Raw genomic sequence first — 17,572 nt, 5'->3', positions numbered from 1 at the left:
CTTTACAAACCAGGCAACTTCCCCGATCCCCAAATAAATGTAACTCGGTATTAAAACCAAAAGTTTTACCATGCATTGAAAAAAAAATTAATCTCCCAGGAAAATTACATGCAGAGCAAAAAGGAGTATTCAGAAGACTGAAGTATTAATATTGTATTAAGTGCTGTGTAATTAATACTTTGTAACTCACATACAAATTTATTCCTGCAGGGAGGTTTGTAGGCACGTGGATGCTGCAGAATTAACTTTGTACTTTTTTTTTCTTTGAGAAACGAGAGCCGGCTGGGAGACAAGCAGCTAAAATCCTGTGTGCCCGCACACCTGCAGAGTGCAGGTTAAGACAGCTCAAGGCGAGGACCCTTGGAGCTCCCCACGAGAGGTGTGGTGGCTCTCAGACGTGTTTCTGGAGCTCTGGGGGAAACTCTGGCTGTGGAAAAGCCAGCTGGCATGTCTCACCCCGCAGCACACACCTACCTGGCTTTCAGTACTTGGAGAAAACCCAGCCAAGCCACGTCTGTGTTCACACACGTGTAAACCCTTTTGGGGAAGTCGGGGAATTTATAAATATGAGAGTAGGTAGCTCAGTAAGCTCAGAAATTTGCCTCTGCAAGGCTAAGAAAGAGAGCTGCTGCTGACAGGACCTCAGCCTGTTAAGACACAGTGAATGCTGCACTAACTTTACTTAGCAGCTTGGCTTTTCATTGGAATAAAGTCTGATCTACTGTGATGTGCATGGACCTGGTAGGAACACCAGCAGGGGAGTGACTGTTAGTTCTGGCAGCTACCCAGGCCTGGGGAATTTACCATAAGCTGCTTTAAGCAAGAATTTTGTCTGGGTAAAGGCAGGAGTGACAAAACCAAGCACAGTGAGGGCTTGAGCAGTCTTAGCCAATTCCAATATTTCCAATTTCTAAAAACCCATAAAGCTCAAACACATCTGTCATCTTCTGGAAACAAACAAAAGAGTAACAAACCAAGAGGAAGGTTCGACACCCCATATAGATAAACCTCTGCAGGCTGTATGCAGTGAAAAAATGTAAAGCAATTTTAAAAACTCTAAAAATGCCTTGCATTACAAACATGTCAGGAATACTGTAATTGTGGGATTTCTGTTTTTTACCCATAAATGCCCAATTTCCATGTCTTGACTCTATGGATTAGATCACTATGGATTTAGGGCCATTTTCTTGTATTCTTGTTAGTTCATGAGCAGCAAGTTATTTACAAAGAGCAAATAACTGTTTAATAAAAAGGCATATAAATAAAATAGCAAGTAAGTTCACTGCCATTCTACAGCTAGGTGCAGAATAAATATCACAACGAACATTAGCCAGCACTGATATATTTACTTTGATGAGATTCACCACTCTTACTGGTAACAACTGCAGGAAACATTGCAAATTAAAAAAATAAATTACCATTGAACTTCACTCATCAAATCATGTCAGTGCTATGAAAGCAAAAGAAAACAAAATAAGCCTCTGGGAGGTCTGAATTTAATTCCTGATATCAAAGTGCCACCTGTCCTTTTCCCATCTACACCTAAAGCCAGGGAACAGATCTCCGTAGAAAGCCTGAGTGCTTCTTTTGTGCATGTCAAACAGGGAACAACAGGGGGAACTGTTTTATATCCCTGTAGTAAGTGAAGGGTGGTATTACAAGGAGAGGGCCTCGTAGTGTATAGGTGCACAGTCTCACCTAGGTTTCTAAGCTCCTTCAAAGTCAATGAGGAGATTCAGGGGAGCGAGGCTGCCTTCTGAAGGTGTTCGGTTTAGAATGGGATGAAGCCAGCACTGACAAGATATTTTCACTGTCTGTAAATAAAGACAGATAAGAGCTTAACTTTTAGATGGCTTAAGTTAGGCAGGACTACCTCCTCTGTAAGAAAGCCCTATTTAAAAGGATTACTTAGCTTTAGACTGTAAAACAGAGTTTGATTACATTATGTGTTTGGCAACGGAGAAGTAATTTAGGAGTACTGGATCTAAGTTGTGTCTGAGAAAACAACCTATGGGATGATGAATGAGCCAGAGCACAGCTGAGTGTTTTATTGCATAGTCAGTAGCAGGCATGCTTTTCCATTTTATGGAGGTTGGTTTTCATTCAGTTTTGCATTTTGGAAGTATTTAACAGAAGGCAGTGTTCCATTTATATTACACATGGAAATTCTTTACATTTAGTTGAAGTACACAAACCCAACTACAAGCGGAAAACTCTTCTTGAATCATTTAAAGCAAGCAGTTAACATGCTTTTCATTTTCCTTTTTAAAATGATGATGTATCAATAACGCTTTGTTGTGTAATAAAAGTTAGAACTTATCTTCCCATTGACAGAGGTCAAAATGGACTGCGCTAATTCTATGGAGTATGTAAAACAGGCTCAATCATAAAAACAAATTCACACTGTATGGCACTTTTATGTCAGCTACATTCTAGAATAATACACAGCTTAGTTACTAAAAAGGATTCCACTGAAAGATTAGTGGATTTTGAAAATGACTTTAAAAAAAAAATTTATACAAAAACAAACAAACAAACAAACACCACTCTGTAAAGGCTCAGCTATGACAAATTCTACCTTACCTAGTTTTCCTTAATAGAGAACTTAATTTTTCACGGTAGCTCTGAAAGCATTAGAAAGGGGTGGTACTTTTACACAGCCTTGCCACATACAAAACTGAATTTGACAAAATATCTAGAGAATTACAGAGAGAAAAATTCTTACAGACTCTTTCATGCAGCACAGCCATACAGATGCCAAGAGTTCCTCCTGTTCAAAGAAGAGCTTCAGTGCCTTTTGCCTTTTACTGGCAAAGTCTGCTGCTAAGGGCATGCTTCTTAGCAAAGGAAACGGCATCCCACTGGGTCTTGCATGTTAGATGGGGTGTAGTTGTCAGCCTGTAAACAAGAGCTGTCACTGCAATACCAAGTATTTTATAGAAAGTTCCAAATACCAAGTATTTTGTGGAAAGTGTTATAGAAAGCATTTCATAGCAAGTTTATAGAAAGTTAAACCACCAGAAAAGCCCCATCCCTGGAGGTGTTCAAGGCCAGGCTGGACAGGGCTTTGGGCAACCTGAGCATTAGGAGACCTGAGTTCTGCTCCTAGCTCTGCCCTCAGAGTGTTTGCATTAAAAACATTCAATTTTACATACTCCAGCTCCCCATCTCCATCCCTGCTTCTGTTTCATCCTGTACATCTGTTTTTTCCATTTAGAATAAATGTTCTCCAGGGAATAGCCCTCAAACATTTGGGTAGTGCTCATTTCATAGATGCCTCGACTTTAAAGAGACCTTTTACAGTATTACAACTAGGGAAAGAATAATTCACGACAATAATAAAAGGAGAAAGGTATAACAAATCAGAAAAGACCATTGTGATTCATGCAGAAAGATGAAAGTTACTTAGAAGGCTCATATCAGAATTACCCATCAGGATGGTGGGATTTGCTTTAGCCCCAACAAAGGAAGACAAAGCAAAGTTTGCTATCAGCTTTTAGCAACTGCAAGAGAGGGTTGGTGGAATTCAGACACTTTGCTTAGGTAGAATTTAATGACAACAGATTGGTAGGTTGGATCAAATAAAACCTTCTTAATAATGTTCCAAGGAAAGAAACTACTCCTTCTAGCATGTATGAAATTGATAGTTTGCGAGTATCAAGAAATTAGAGCAGAGAGTTCCTTTTTGTTGCTATTTCTATTTTTTTTTTGATTTCTTGAAACCTAAATTTTGAGGTTGGGTATACCGAGGTATCAGTGAATATTTATATGTAACAGCCAAGACAGATATAAATACAAGCTCTGGTCCAGAATAATCTAAGATGAACGGATCACTTTTGCTATCAAAAAAAACCAAAAGTTTGAAAATTGTTGAGAAGTTTACACCCATGGCTAGGAAAGGGGTAACTGGCAGTTCCTACTAGCCACAGTATTTAGCATGCTGTATCCAAAGGGATCTTATTCCTTTTGCTCTCTAAATTGGAGATTGAAGAAGGTGAAGAGGTACTTAAAGGCAGGGGACAATGAAATCCATTGTGCGGGCTTGAGACTGAAGAATACCTATCAACCTCTGTAGTTCAGCCGGGGGCTCGTCAGTCCTTGTGCAAACCACATTAAGTTTTTAGGCGTCCTTTATAACAGGAGATACGACAGGTGATGGTGCCTTGCCTTGCGACTACGAGAACAGCTAAAACCCAACAAGTAAATGACAACGCTGCCTAGTCAGGGATCAGAAAATGCCGCTTGCTAAACCAGGTGCCTTTCTGATGCCGCCTCTTTACCTCAGTGTTAACTGACATGGCTTCCCAAAGCAAGCCTCTAATCGCTGTGTGAGTGCATGTCTGCTGTCAATAATTCCTAATGACTGATCCCAGTTTCTCACTGCCTGAAGTTGCACTTTCTTCTTCCCTCAAACGTTCTTTTGTTCTCGATGCACGTATGCTGCCCAAACTGTGTGGTCTCTCCTTTCTTTCACTCTGCAGCTGCTTTGGCATTCTGTGTCTTCTGTTTCAGTTACATGAGCGGCTCCGCACATTTGTGCTGTGAATATCATGGCTTCAAACCTTGAAAGACTTTTATGTCCCAAAACGTTCTTGTTTCAGATTTTATCCTGCCATCTGATGCGCAATATGGGACACAGATGGCACAGAAGAAACCGCCCTACAAGCTGTAAATGTTGCTAGTCAAAATAGAAAGTTAGAAGGAAACATATAATCAATGTTTCTTCCTTTCCAAGAAAAAAAAAAGGGCAAAACAAAAATAAGCCCAAATAAGAAAAGAGTTATTGCATTAAAACTATCAGAACAATTCTCACTCCTTCCCTAAGTAAAATTAAGCTGAAAGGTCATTGAAAATCTAGCCTCCAATAACCGGGATTGATTTAGTCATAACTAAGCCATCCAGGTTAGAATGATCATATGCTAGAGCAGGTATTTTACGGGCACCTTGATATGCTTTCAAATCTCTCATGTACTTCCTAAAGTAATAATCATGTCGCTGTCTAAATCTGCTCAGGGATACATGGCACTATTATTTCACAGGACCGACACTGATATTGCTTAATTCCTTTGTATTTTGCACTGTATCAACAGAATAGTCCACACATACAAGTGGACATATTAGAACAGCTGCCTAAACTCTTTTGCAGCTATCAGCTTCCAAGTTTCCAGAAAATTAAGTGTACTGCTTAGAACAGGCAAAGCGGCAAAGGTTTAAGACTTGCACACAGAGCTTGATCTGACTTGGCAGATTCTCTTCAGCTCTACTTTGCCTAATTTTTACCTACTGTTAAGGGTCATAGTATTAGCAAATTGTAAATACATAGATACCAAACAGGCTAATGGAGGTGCAGCTTCAGAAAATCCACAGCTGAAGCCCAGCTCTAAGCAATTCAAGTATGCGAATAGTCCTGTCAAAACCAACTGATTGGGCAAGTCACACAAAAATTACACAGTCCCCTCAGAATCAAAGTAGCCAACAAGCTTTATTTAGCAGGTAGCTTTCTTCTGAGAACAACTGTGGCATGACAGCATATGTAAGAGGGTTGTAGGGCTTATGGCAGTAGCAAAAGAAGCTGGTAGGAAAAAAAGCATGCAAGCAGAAATATGTACTCATATGGCTGCATACAAAGGCAGTAAACGTACATATTATATACATGTTGCATGTGAAGATTCTTCCCTGGCAGTTTTGCTATGAAAACTGCATAACAATATGCCCCAACCTTTAGTCTCTACCTTACCTATACAGATACACGCATGCGTTATTACAATCCCAGTTGATCCTCATTGATGAAATGCACTGCAAATTAGCAAGGCATAAAAAGCATGTCTCACATTAAGGTAGAACAGAACAGAAACAATAGAAAAAACCTATCAGAAAGAGTGTGATTGATTAAGAAAAGAGCTAATTTTATTGAATATTTGAAACCATCTACATTAGCTATGAGACAGACCCTTGTTCCCTGTTGCTGGATGAAGCAGAAGTACTGCAGTGCCACATCGTCTCTGTGCTATCTTGACTTTCTCCAAGAGGTAAGAACAGTTTTTCTCTACCACTTTTGATGAAAATTCTCATTATTTGTGGTAATGAGAACACTCACTAGGATGCTGGAACTTAGTCTTTTTACCAGTAAATACAAAAGAAAAGGATGCAAGAATAGTACTGAACATCTTCTGCCTCTCAACATCACACAGCAGCAGGTTCCTGTCAAAAAAAAATGATACTACCACTTCTTTTTGTCACTTTTTTTTTTTTTTCCTCAGCTGTTGAGACAGAAAAGTAGGATACTACATGAGATAAGCCCTTAATACCTATAGTCCTGAGAGAAGAAAAAGGCTCAGGGATACACCCTCTGAAAAGAGAAAAAAGAAAAAGAGGAGATGGCTCATATTGTAACTTAATCAAAGGTAAAGGGAAGAAAAAGCAAAATCTTTTTTTCCGCACTTCAATGGATATTTACCCTTAAAGTGCCCTGCTGCAATTCTAGCCTCCCTCCCACGCTCCTGCTAAATCTGACCTTCATCTTCATGCACACTGAGAACCCAAAGCCACTTTTCTCCACACAGACTCTGGCTCCACTTAGAGCTTGAAATGTTCCAGAACCTTCTCTATCCATCCCCTCCAACACACTCAGACTCCCTCCTCTGTCTGCCTTGCCTTGAACCCGTTCAATTTAATCTCCAACACAAGTATGCTCACCGTGTCCTTCTCTATTCCATCTCCGGCATCCTCCCAGCTCACTAAGCCTTTCCAGCTTCTTCTTTACCACGCCTGTGCTAGCTCAATGTCTAACTAATCCCAAAACAGGACACGAGGTGACCTCTTTGATGATAAATTGTGCCCACAGCCCTGGCTGGCTACTGCCACCTCTCCTCGGGGAACGTACATGCCCTCCTGGTGCCATCTTCTGCCCTCCTCTGCCATTGAGCCACCTTTGCTGTCTGACCGCCCCACATGCTGTGACACCCCAACGAGGCCTATTTTCTCTTCAGGACAGTCCATACCTTCTTTCTGGCTCAGTCCCTCATGCCCTCACACACAAATGGATCTGTCTGGGCAAGTTTTAACCTCCTTAAGCTTCTGCCCTCAGCTTGGTTTCTCCTCCTGCCCTCTCTCCCACACAGCCTGCCTGTTGCCCATCTGGCTGGAAAAGCCTATGTCCCAGCCCAGAATCAAAAAATTATAAAACATCCTGACCTGGAAGAGACCCACAAGGATCACTGAGTCCAGCTGCTGGCTCCACATAGGACCAGCCAAAAATCAAACCCTAGATGTCTGAGAGCATTGTCCAAATGCTCCTTGAACTCCGGCAGGCTCGGTGCCATGACCACTGACCTGGGCAGCCTGTCCCAGTGCCCAACCACCCTCCGGGTGCAGAACCTTTCCCTAACACCCAGCCTGACCCTCCCTTGTCCCAGCTCCATGCCGTTCCCTCGGGTCCTGTCGCTGTCCCCAGAGAGCAGAGCTCAGCGCCTGCCCCTCCGCTCCCCTCGTGAGGGAGCTGCAGGCCGCCATGAGGCCTCCCCTCAGCCTGCTCTGCTCGGGGCTGAGCAAACCAAGGGCCCTCAGCAGCCCCTCACGACCCTTCCCAAAGCTGCCGCACCCCTCACACAGCCCACCTGCAGGGTTATGAGGCTTCCCCGCTCCCTCCGTTGCCCCATTCCTTTAGCCCTCCGGTCGTACCCACTCTCACCCCCTCCCTCCCAGACCGGGTGCCCCTCAGCCCCCTTCATGACCCCGCACCCACCCCAGCGCCTGGTCCCACCTCATGGGCCGGGGCTCCCCACCCTTTCTCCCCCCATCCACCACCGCACCCCCAGGATCCTCCCGGGTCCCCCCTGTCCGCCTCGCCGCCCCCCGACCCCTCTTCTCCCCGCTGTCAGGGCAGGAGGGGCGGCACCTGCGGGTCCGCCCCCTTCTCCTCCCCTCGCCTCCCCTCCCCTCCTCCCGCCGGAGGAGGCAGAGGGAGACCGAGACCCGCGGGGAGACGGCGGCACCGGGGCTGCCGGGCGGCGTCGCTCGCTGCGAGGGGAGGGGAATAAAAAAAAAATATATTAGGGGAAAAAAAAAAAAAAAAGTGAGGGAGGGGTGGAAGGAAGGTGCTTCAACTTCTGCTCTCCCTGCCCGGCAAGGTAAGGCGACGGCGGGGGGCTCGGTGCTCCCGGGGAGGGCACAAAGGCAGCGGGGCTGGCTGCCGGTCACCCGGCGGCCGGTGTCACCCGCGGGCTGCCGCTGCCCTCTCCGGGGTGGGCTCCGGCCCTTTGTTGCCGTCGTTTTGGGCTGGGGGGCCATTGACCCCGTGCGTATGGGGCGAGGCGGGGCCGGGAGGAGCCGGGGCCGGGTGCCGGGGGGTGCAAAACCTCCCATCCCCGGCTTCGTACGGGGTAGGAGCGGGGGGTGCAGGTGGCTCCGGCGCGGAGCCCTCCCGCCCCGCGCTGCCGTGCGGGGCCGCCGCCGGCAGGGGGCTCGGCTGCCTCGCCCGCCGGTGGCCGCCTCGCCTGAGGGGGCCGAGCGCCGGTGCTGGGCTGCCCGGGGCTGGGGGGGGGGGGGGGGGGGGCCGGGGGGGGGGGTGAGGAGTGCGGGATGGTTTTGGGGAGCGGAGAGCACGGACACGGCCGGTGACGGCTTGTTCGCTGCGGGGAGGGAAGGGGGGAGGAAAATTGCAGCGGCGACAAGAAGTGCAAACCGGCCTGAAGCCGCCGCTTTCAATCGGTCTGGGTGCCCCAAAGCGGCTGACAGATTTATGAGCCGCGCTCAGGAGCGGCTGGGAACCTGTGGGGCTTTGCCCTTCCCCTCCGAGTGCTTCCTGGCTGCTTTCTGAAGTCTCCGGAAGGTGAAAACTTTCTTCAGACCCTAGGATTTTGGCCAAAACCCCGAGGATAGGCCCCTGGTTGCTGTTTATTTAGGCTCCGAGCCTGCAAGCATTAGTCCATTTTCTGCAATTTAAGAATTATCGGTTGGCAGATGTGTCACTACCCAGTGAAAAAACATTTCCCCTTCCTTTTCCTTGTCAGCATTTTTGCTACAAATAACCAGAAGATGCAACATCTTACATGTAACTACCTTTGGCTTAGAGTTGGTGACTCTTGTGACTTTACCCATTGAGTGGTACTCAATGTTACTGAAGCTATATTTCATTTTCTTCATATGTCATCGATGCCTTCCTATAAATAGGTTTTTATAAAAGGTTGAAATAAAAGACCGTTGAAGCAGAAAGTGCGACCTTTATTTTTTTTTTGACTTCCTAGGAATAAAGGAAGCGTACATTTTTATTACAGGGGTTACAGTTGTTTAGAGCCGCGAGAGAAGCGAGGAGGTGCGTGTTTCGGTTGAGAATCTACCTCTGCATGTGATGCCAGGGAGGACAGGTAGAAGCATTCTGTGCTGTTTAATACTGTAATGCACAGCTAGGCTTGGGTTTTATTTCCTCTGGTTGGGATATGCCCTCAAAAGAAAAACAAGGGTCTTCAATTGATTGACAAGCTTATTGCATAAGCACTAGAAAGATTAAAAACAAACAAACAAAAACCCTTACTTTCTTTGAAAATATCAATCCTTACCATGAAGAACTTGCTTGTGAGTACGACAAATGTGTTTTACGGAGCCCGATGGATGCTATTATCTCTTTAATTAGCTCTTTGCAATGGAAAAAGGATCCAGAGAGGATTCTCAGAGCTGCTCTGAAGTGTTTATTTATTCCTCATCTTAACGCCTGTGGATTTCAAGCACAAGCATAATTTTTCTCATAGCCCCATTTCCCACAAAACTCACCATAAAGTCAATGAATAATCTTAGGTATGTGCTTGCCTGTTTGAAGTATTGGGCTTCAAACCTTGAAGGTTTAATTGTACAACTGCTAATACAGATAACAAATACGATGCGTGGTTTTGTTTCACAAACACATTGGTAATGTTTGTGGAAAAAAATGGCTGTGTTTCACAACAAAAGTTTAGTTACAAAAACCTATACGTACATACCAGTAATTTGTGTTAGAAGGGTTTGACTGTAGATATGTAACAATCATAAATAGTGATAATATTTTGGGAAGGCAAGTTTTAAGCCCAGGATATGAGGTTAAAGGGAATAGGCAACCTGAATTTTAGGTTCAAAAACCTAGCTTTTACAAGGTTAGTTAAAATATGTGAAGTTTCCTAAGATCTCATGAGGGCGTCACAGACAATAGAAGGTAATTAGAAAGTGTGAAAAGTTTGTCTAGAACTCAAAAAGTAGGTATGGTTCAAGGTCTGCTTTAAAAGCATTACCGTAGGCACTGATATTTGATGGTTCAACGAGTCATGTCCAAAGTATTTTGTAGATACGAGGAAGAAGAAAAATTGGAGACTAATTGCAATGGGATTTTGGGAATGAAATTAGTTTTTAAGGGAAATCTAGGAAAAGCTATGTACCGTGAAGCCCATCACATTATGAATGCTGGGCTGTTCGTTCAGGGGAAAGCTAGATTCAGTATAATGTCAAAAATATACACAAGGAAATGTTATTAGCGATAGCTTAAAAAAAAGTGATTTACTGCATTTCTCTATAATTTTCTATATTTCTAGGAAAACTTAAGTGGATGTAGAACCGTAAGGATTCAACTTTGAGGGGTGTACCCTGCTGTTTCTTTCATATTAAGCATTATAGAGTGCTTTTTAAAAGTGCTTTTATGTTTTGTATGGTTCTGTACCATATGTTTTGTATTTAATTCTTTGAATGACCACTGAAGTGCAGCCAACTTGGGGTGAATGTGGCAACTGTTAACTAGTGCTTAGCAACAGTGCACAATAATCAAGACGGGAAGTGAAGAAGAATACCATGTCTAATTGAAACTACAGGGGGCATTTAGGTAGGTAGGATGTAATTAACAAAACCTGGAGCTTGGACATGATATTAAGGCATCACGTCTCTACTCTTGGAAAAAAGAGCTGTGAAATCATTAGTGTATGAAACGCTTCAGATTTTTGGTTTTAGACCTCAGTGGTATAGCCTCTTGGAGATGTACGTATCTTGGCCATGCTTGCAGAATCATTTCTCAGACATAATGCAGAAGACACGCTTTTATTTTCTTCTAAAACAGAACTGTGAGAAGGAGGACTGTTGAGAAGACTGACAAATGAAGGGGTAATAAGCCTTGACGTTCCGACAATGATGTCTTCTAGAGAATTAGTCCCATGAGCTAGAGTTCATTAGAAATGGTAACTGATTAAGATATCTCAAATATTACAGTGGCAATCATAAAACAGCGCTAAGTTTCTAGATTAATGTTTGGTGTTTATTTATCAGCATGATTGACTTTTCTCAAATCCTGTTTTGTCATGACGTGCTTTAAACTACTGCTTGTCAGGATGTTTGTTCAAAACACTTTTGCATAATATAGTTGCAGCTTCTTTCTTTCATTTCTCCTCTCTCTCTCCCCCCCCCCCCCCCCCTTTTTTTTTTAAATCCCAAACTTGATTATCTTTTTTTTCATGTTGTATTTTATGTGTAGACGCATTAATGGTCTGATTTTGTGTCTCATATATCCCAAATGCACCCTCTTACCAAGAACTCTGAAAATATCCTCATATTGTAAGGAGGGAACCGGTAAATGAATTTGCGGTTAATCATTACAAAGGCTCATTTGCAACTCTGAGCATGGTTGAGCTAGCAAGTAGGTAGTAAAGATAACCCCAGAATAAGGAGTCATGCTGTGAAGGTGCTTATAATGGTGAATTATCCAGTAATACTAGACTCTTAATATTTTAATAGAGTAACATATTTGAAAGAAAAAAAACCCTGTAGAATATCTGTTTGAGGAACTTGTGGGCGACAGAAACTCAGGATGGTGCTCATTCACAATGGTAACAGCAAAATTTAGTATGCTGCTGTGGTTAGCTTGGGAGTCACGAGCAGAAATGCAGAGGTCATTATAGAGATTACTCTAAAATGTAATTATGTCTATTTTGGGTGACTCCTGAAGCCATGTCAACTGGTTTCTGTTGTCTAACTCAGTCAAACTGTGCTGTCGTAGCTTCTGTAAAATTCTCTTGGGATGTGAGAAGCCACGGAGAATTGTGTAAACAAGTATTTAAATTGAACTGTCTGTCATGTAATTCTCACTGACTTGGCTTTTGAACTTCCATGGCCCTTCAGAGGTTTAATAATCCAAAACCAAATACATATACTATGTGAGGGTCTTATAGCAGGTGTCGATTAAATGCAAATTAACCAAAGAATTTGACAATGTTTAACTTTTTATTACTCGCTGTACTGTAATTACAATAAAATGTCCGTAAAATGGGAAGATGGCAAGAACTGTATGTTGTAACATAAAATCACCAGAACAGTAAGCTGGTAGGCAGCAGCCTGAGTCAGTATGACAAGATCTTATAGAAACCTTCAATTAATATTCCCCAGGTAAGATCTTAGGTTGTTCTGAAGTAGTTTTTCAAATTGATGGAGCTGTGAACAGCAAAACAGCGTGGGCAGACTTAAGAGACTGTTACTCAAGAGATTACCAGACATCTGTCATAGCGGTGCCATGAACAAGCCTGGAGCGACTAGTTTCATAAAATGTTGTGCAAAAGCTGCTCCAGGTCTCTTTTCTATTATCATCATCGTTCAATTAGTCTTCAGTGGCTCCTGTCAAGACTGTTGGCATGATCTAAGCAGAGCACACTGAAACAAGTGAAATTAGGAAGTAACTAGGGTCTGAAATGCACTCTATTAATGCTGTTCTGTCTTGTGTAAATGAATACTCACCTGCGCACCTCACCAAAAGTAGCAGGAAAGTACGGTGTGCCATTGTTAAGGCTAATTAGATGTCTGTTTCAAACTGATGCGTTTAGGAAGGCAAATGGAACTGAACGTTTTGCTAGTTACCTCTGTCCTTTTGCACCAGGGCCTGCTGCATCTCCCTCCACAGCACCATTTTCGCTGTTGTGTGGGGTGCAACGCCAGCATTTCAGAGGAATCGCCAGCCTCCTGTGGCAGACAGTTCAGGCTGCTGTTCTTCTCCAGATCCACGTGGCATTTAAATGTGCTCCATAAAGTATTAGTGCTGGTGTCTCGTTAAATATAGAGATGGCTCATATGCAATTGCAGTGCCAGTGCTCAGTGGGACTGTGAGGTGTGTGGTCCCTTCCTGGTTGTGTTCCCAGTCCTGAGAGTAATTAGCAGTGTGCTTGGAAATTGCCTTACGTCTGATCCTCCACAATCTTCCTAGTAAAGAGGAACTGACCACTTCCTAGGGACTGAAATGTGGCACAGCATCCTTGGCTCCTTAGATCAGAGCTCCCTGGAGTATCCTCCATCGTACACACTTCAGTGAGATGTTTTAGTGTGAAGATGGAGCTGTTCTTGATAGCAGAGTGTGGCTGCTTGCTGTGCCATGAGGAACCTGGGCATCTACCTCTTGCACTGCAGTCACTGGTGAAATAGGGGTGTTTGGGGCAGAGTTCTATAAGCATTAGTGTTGCCTCCTCGTGTTACTTATGTCTCAGAATGAAGAGCAAATGTGACACACCCAGGTCTTGCTGGTTTTAGGATTGGGAACCACAGAGAGTGAAGTGTTCCATGCCCTGTCCTGAGCCTTGTGTCCTTCTACTATTGGCATAATACTATTTTGCTTTTAGTTCTCTGCTTACTGTCTCTTTGGTGATAGGCGTTGGCTGTCATGCTGTCAATTTTAACGTGTTTATTCCTGCCTCATGTACCATCTCCCAGTGGCTTGCCAGGGAGCCCCCCAAATGTTGTGTTCCTGTAGAGCCTTGCATGGCTTAATTCCTCCATCCTCTCACACTTCCAGGCCGCTTTGAGAATAGCTGTTTCATCAAGGAAGCTTATTTTTCTAATTTCTTTAAACCACTTAAATAGAATCAAACTCGTAGTGCAATTAAGTGATTCATTTAAGCACTGGGGAATGCATCTTGATTTTTACAGCTCTGATGCCCTTCACTGTATCAAGAGAAGGTAAGCAGCTTGCTGCCAAGGACAACTCTGATGTTTGTGACATTTAAGAACATGGTGGTTTCCTAGTGTTGTCAAAAATGCTTTCAAAAATCTGTTTGTATAGATAAGCTGTTAAGACATCGTTCTTCCTCTTTCCACTCTTAATCTATTAGAGGGAAAATTCTGGTCTTGAGAACAATAAGAAATTAGGTGGATTAGGCAGGTGAACAGTACCAGCTCACAGAGCAGCAATTTTGAAGAAAACCTGTGGGGAGGGGAGGGAAAGTAAAGGGAAAAGGCATCCAAGAAGACTTTAATGCCTGGGACAGAGGCACACAGAACTACTGATGGGGTGTTTAAAAGCAGAATAACTTCCGCGTGAAGGGTATGCGTATCCTCGTTGTCCTGATTGCAGCAGTTTCAGCAAAAATTGAGGGTTAGCTTTTGCCAGATTTCTTTTTTTTCCTTTGGATTAGGAGGGTCGGCTCTCAGTTTCCAAGTCTCTTGAGGAGGGGGAAGATGACGTGCCTGCCAGATTGTGGACCTAGAGGGAGAAGGTGAAAAAAACAACCATGACTTTAGCAGATGTGGGAAGCAAGCTATATTTCAAGGGCATAGAGATCAAAACATGTTAGCTGTTGCAAGCTTTTGTGTTGAACTAAAGAATCTTTCCTAAACGTACAGGATTTTCTGTTTTGTAGCATTAAATAAGTTATACTATTAATAATACACTAAGTGTCTGAATGCTTTGGGTGTGCACAGCAAATGCATGGCCAATTGCCTCCTTCAAAAAACCTCTGAGCTGTGGACTTGAGAAACTAGGGAGGATAATGTACGTGTGTGTGTGTAAAAGAAAAGGAGATGAATTAAAAATGTTGGGACCTGATGTCTTAAAGGGTCAGAGTATTCTTTGTCTTTGCTCAGTGATTGCTTGTTTGAGATGGCTTTTGCTGGTGTGAATGCTAAAATATGTCCATAGTTTGCCTTTGATTGTTGTATGACTAGATCAGGACTTCTTAATGTGATGTAGAAGTGCCATGAAAAATATTACTTGAAGTAGTGTGTCACAGAAACTCTTAAACTAAAAGCATCACCAACAAACACTTCAATTTTGAAGAGCAGACATGACCTTGGGCTAGAAGAGCCTGGGACAGGGTGAGGGGGAAGCGTTCTTCTGGCAGCTCTCAGCTATCATAACGAACAGTGTTTGTTTGCTGACTGTCCAGCACGGTTGTTTTATTGAGAGATGCCTTGTGCCTGATGGCTGCGCAGATGGATGCTCAGCGCTCATCTGCGGCACAGCTGGCTGGCTTTCTGTCAAGCCTGACTTTGGGGTGATTCCAGTTGTGATGTGGATTCGGTGGAGAAATAAGACAATTGTGTTTGTGAGAAGGGTTGAGCACTGCTACACAGCGCAGTGTAGGTTTGCAGCTCCTTTCACTGTCCCTAGTAGATCGATCCATTTCTGATTATCTGCTAAGTTTGGATGCGTTAACTGCTGAGTTGAACTTGGGAAGTTGCAGAGTTCCTCCTGATCAAAAGAATGAATACACATAACCTGTAGGTTCAGAACAAATGAAAATTAATCCAAACATTGTTGCTTTGATGCCTTGTAAAAGGAGAAAAGGAAGAGGGGGAAAAAAAAAAAAAAAAGGTTTGCTTTTGATCATAGTGTTTAAGGGATACTGTCCCAGCAGTGTAATAAATGAGAATTGGATCTGGGACTTAGATTCAGTAGAAGAATTCGTTCTTCCAGATTTGTTTTCATTGAATTGTCCTGTGAAAAGGGGCTCAAGTTTGAATTCAGTTATGTGCTGTTCAGGGGCCTATAGTTGAAAAAAAGAGGGGAATGCAGCAGATGCTTTATAGTTTTGATACTTGTGATGTCTCACGATACTGTATCTCTAAGCTTGTGTTCTCAATTCTGATTCGCTATATAAACAAGTACGGGATGAACCTCAATGTACAACCTTGACATATGACTGGATCTTTGCTTTGTAGTTCATTAGTAGTTTGTCCAAATTGCAATAGCTGTGTATTGGGAAACGGAATGAACAAATAAACAATGAAACATGACCATTTTTTTTCCCTGAAGAAAAAATTGATTTTTGTACCTCAAAAGCTTTGGTTTTTGCTTCACTCTAGTCCAGCTGAGAATAACTGAGAACCTTACATTTTAATTTGTCAGGTTAAGAAGCCACAAGTGTTGATGCAGATCAGCCACAAACCAAAACACATCAAAGCAGTGTTTTGTTTTCACAGTATTTCCAGTGTGGTCCTGCTTTAAGTGTGAAGTTGGGCTGGATGGCCTTCAGAGGTCCTTTCCAACCTGAATTATTCTGTTTCTTGGAATGTGGGAAAGAGTCCTAAAGCTAGGCAGTATTGCCTATTGGTTAGATACGACCTCTGAAACACTTCATCTGGTATGAGGACTTTGCAAACATACTAAAGAAACAGGCTAATGGCAGCATGAACTGTTTGGGGAACCTGTTGTTCTTTGGTGTGCTAGATGTGCTTTCTGTATGGGATCAGAAATGTGATGGGATATGAAATCAACATGTACATATCGACAGGGAGATGCTTTGAGTTTTTACTGGCAGCTGTCCACGGGTCTGGTCATCCTACTGGATGGGAACCCAAAAATGCCCTTGTGACTGAGACTTTGGTCATATTTTAGTAGGGAGGCTGCAGGGTGTAAGCTTGAGTGCTCCATCAGAGGCTGTTGGGCATGATGAGGCTGGAAGATCGAGAACCAAAGGTTAATAATGATACCTCATGGATTGGCTTTGGTAGATTGTAAAAAATCAGTCCTTCTAGATTAATGTTCATAATCAAACATCGTACTGCAAGGAAACTTAAAAATAAGTCAGTAATAGTAATTTTAAACCTTGTCAGGGCTAAAATAAAGCATGCATATGGAGGAAAGATTTGCTTTTGTTATTTCAGTCGATCACTTGTACTTACTATTTTGGTAATTGGTGAGGTTTGGAAATTGCTGTTCACAATTACATGCCCTTGTGCATGTTTCTGATAACTGACTTGTACGTGTGGCCGTATGTTTTGTTTTTCAGGACATATTGATGCTTATGTGATGATTCAGTACGTGGGCTGTAGTTCCCTTCTAGCTGCCATATTCTAGCTGAACGTACTCCATATGTAGAGGAAAAGCAGCCAAGCATGGAAAGAAGGGGGTTGTGCTTTTTAGTTCCAGTTATGAAAGAGGAGTGTAAGCTAGATGACAGCGTAGTTTTTCCTGTTCCAAATTATTATCTGAATAAAGTGCGGGAAGCTGAGGTTTTATTTAAAAAAAAAAAAAAGGGGGGCGAGGGGACGGGGGGGTGGGGGGCAAAGGGAAAGGAAGAACAAGAAATTGGCATTTATAGATTGTATGTTCTTTTAGAAACTCACTATTAGGAAGAAGCTGACTGGCAAGTTAGCAAGGGCTAGAGCAGAATTCTTATGATTCATAACCTATCCTTTGCCCCAAAGGAGAGAAAATGAACTAGGCTAATGCCTAGAAGGAGGCTGGCCTCAGGATGAGTTCATTAAAACAGTTCTGTGCTTCATTTGAAGTGCAGTTCATGCTGAGAGGGACTGATAAATTTCTCATTAAAAATGCATATTGAAAATGAGGTCTAACCTCTATGCT

At 43.1% G+C, this 17,572-nt stretch overlaps 1 protein-coding gene and 1 long non-coding RNA gene across 8 annotated transcripts in view; one reads left to right on the top strand and one right to left on the bottom strand.

Annotated features, from left to right (window-relative positions):
* Positions 1 to 1,283: 1,283 nt before the first annotated feature.
* LOC118161364 lies at positions 1,284 to 7,386 on the bottom strand. 2 transcript variants are annotated; one of them, XR_004747973.1, is made up of 3 exons: positions 6,458 to 7,386; positions 2,726 to 4,562; positions 1,284 to 1,814 (listed from the first exon to the last, which is right to left on the bottom strand). It is a non-coding gene; the product is annotated as an uncharacterized LOC118161364 (long non-coding RNA). The 2 variants fall into 2 exon arrangements; XR_004747974.1 differs by lacking the exon at positions 6,458 to 7,386 and having other exon boundaries at positions 2,726 to 3,503; positions 4,281 to 6,299.
* Positions 7,387 to 7,955: 569 nt separating this feature from the next.
* The window catches only part of GREB1L (GREB1 like retinoic acid receptor coactivator), a 131,171-nt gene continuing 121,554 nt past the window's right edge, over positions 7,956 to 17,572 (top strand). For 5 of the 6 annotated variants that reach the window (XM_035316641.1, XM_035316639.1, XM_035316640.1 and 2 more), the window contains exon 1: positions 7,956 to 8,129. The gene's annotated coding sequence lies outside the window, so the exon portion shown is untranslated. The remainder of the gene's footprint in view (positions 8,130 to 17,572) is intronic. The other variant, XM_035316642.1, reaches the window with a different exon arrangement.

This window comes from Oxyura jamaicensis, chromosome 2, assembly GCF_011077185.1.
Source record: "Oxyura jamaicensis isolate SHBP4307 breed ruddy duck chromosome 2, BPBGC_Ojam_1.0, whole genome shotgun sequence".
Taxonomy (NCBI): Eukaryota; Metazoa; Chordata; class Aves; order Anseriformes; family Anatidae; genus Oxyura; species Oxyura jamaicensis.
Note: the sequence above shows the minus strand (reverse complement) of the source record. Positions and strands in the feature narration are given on the sequence as shown.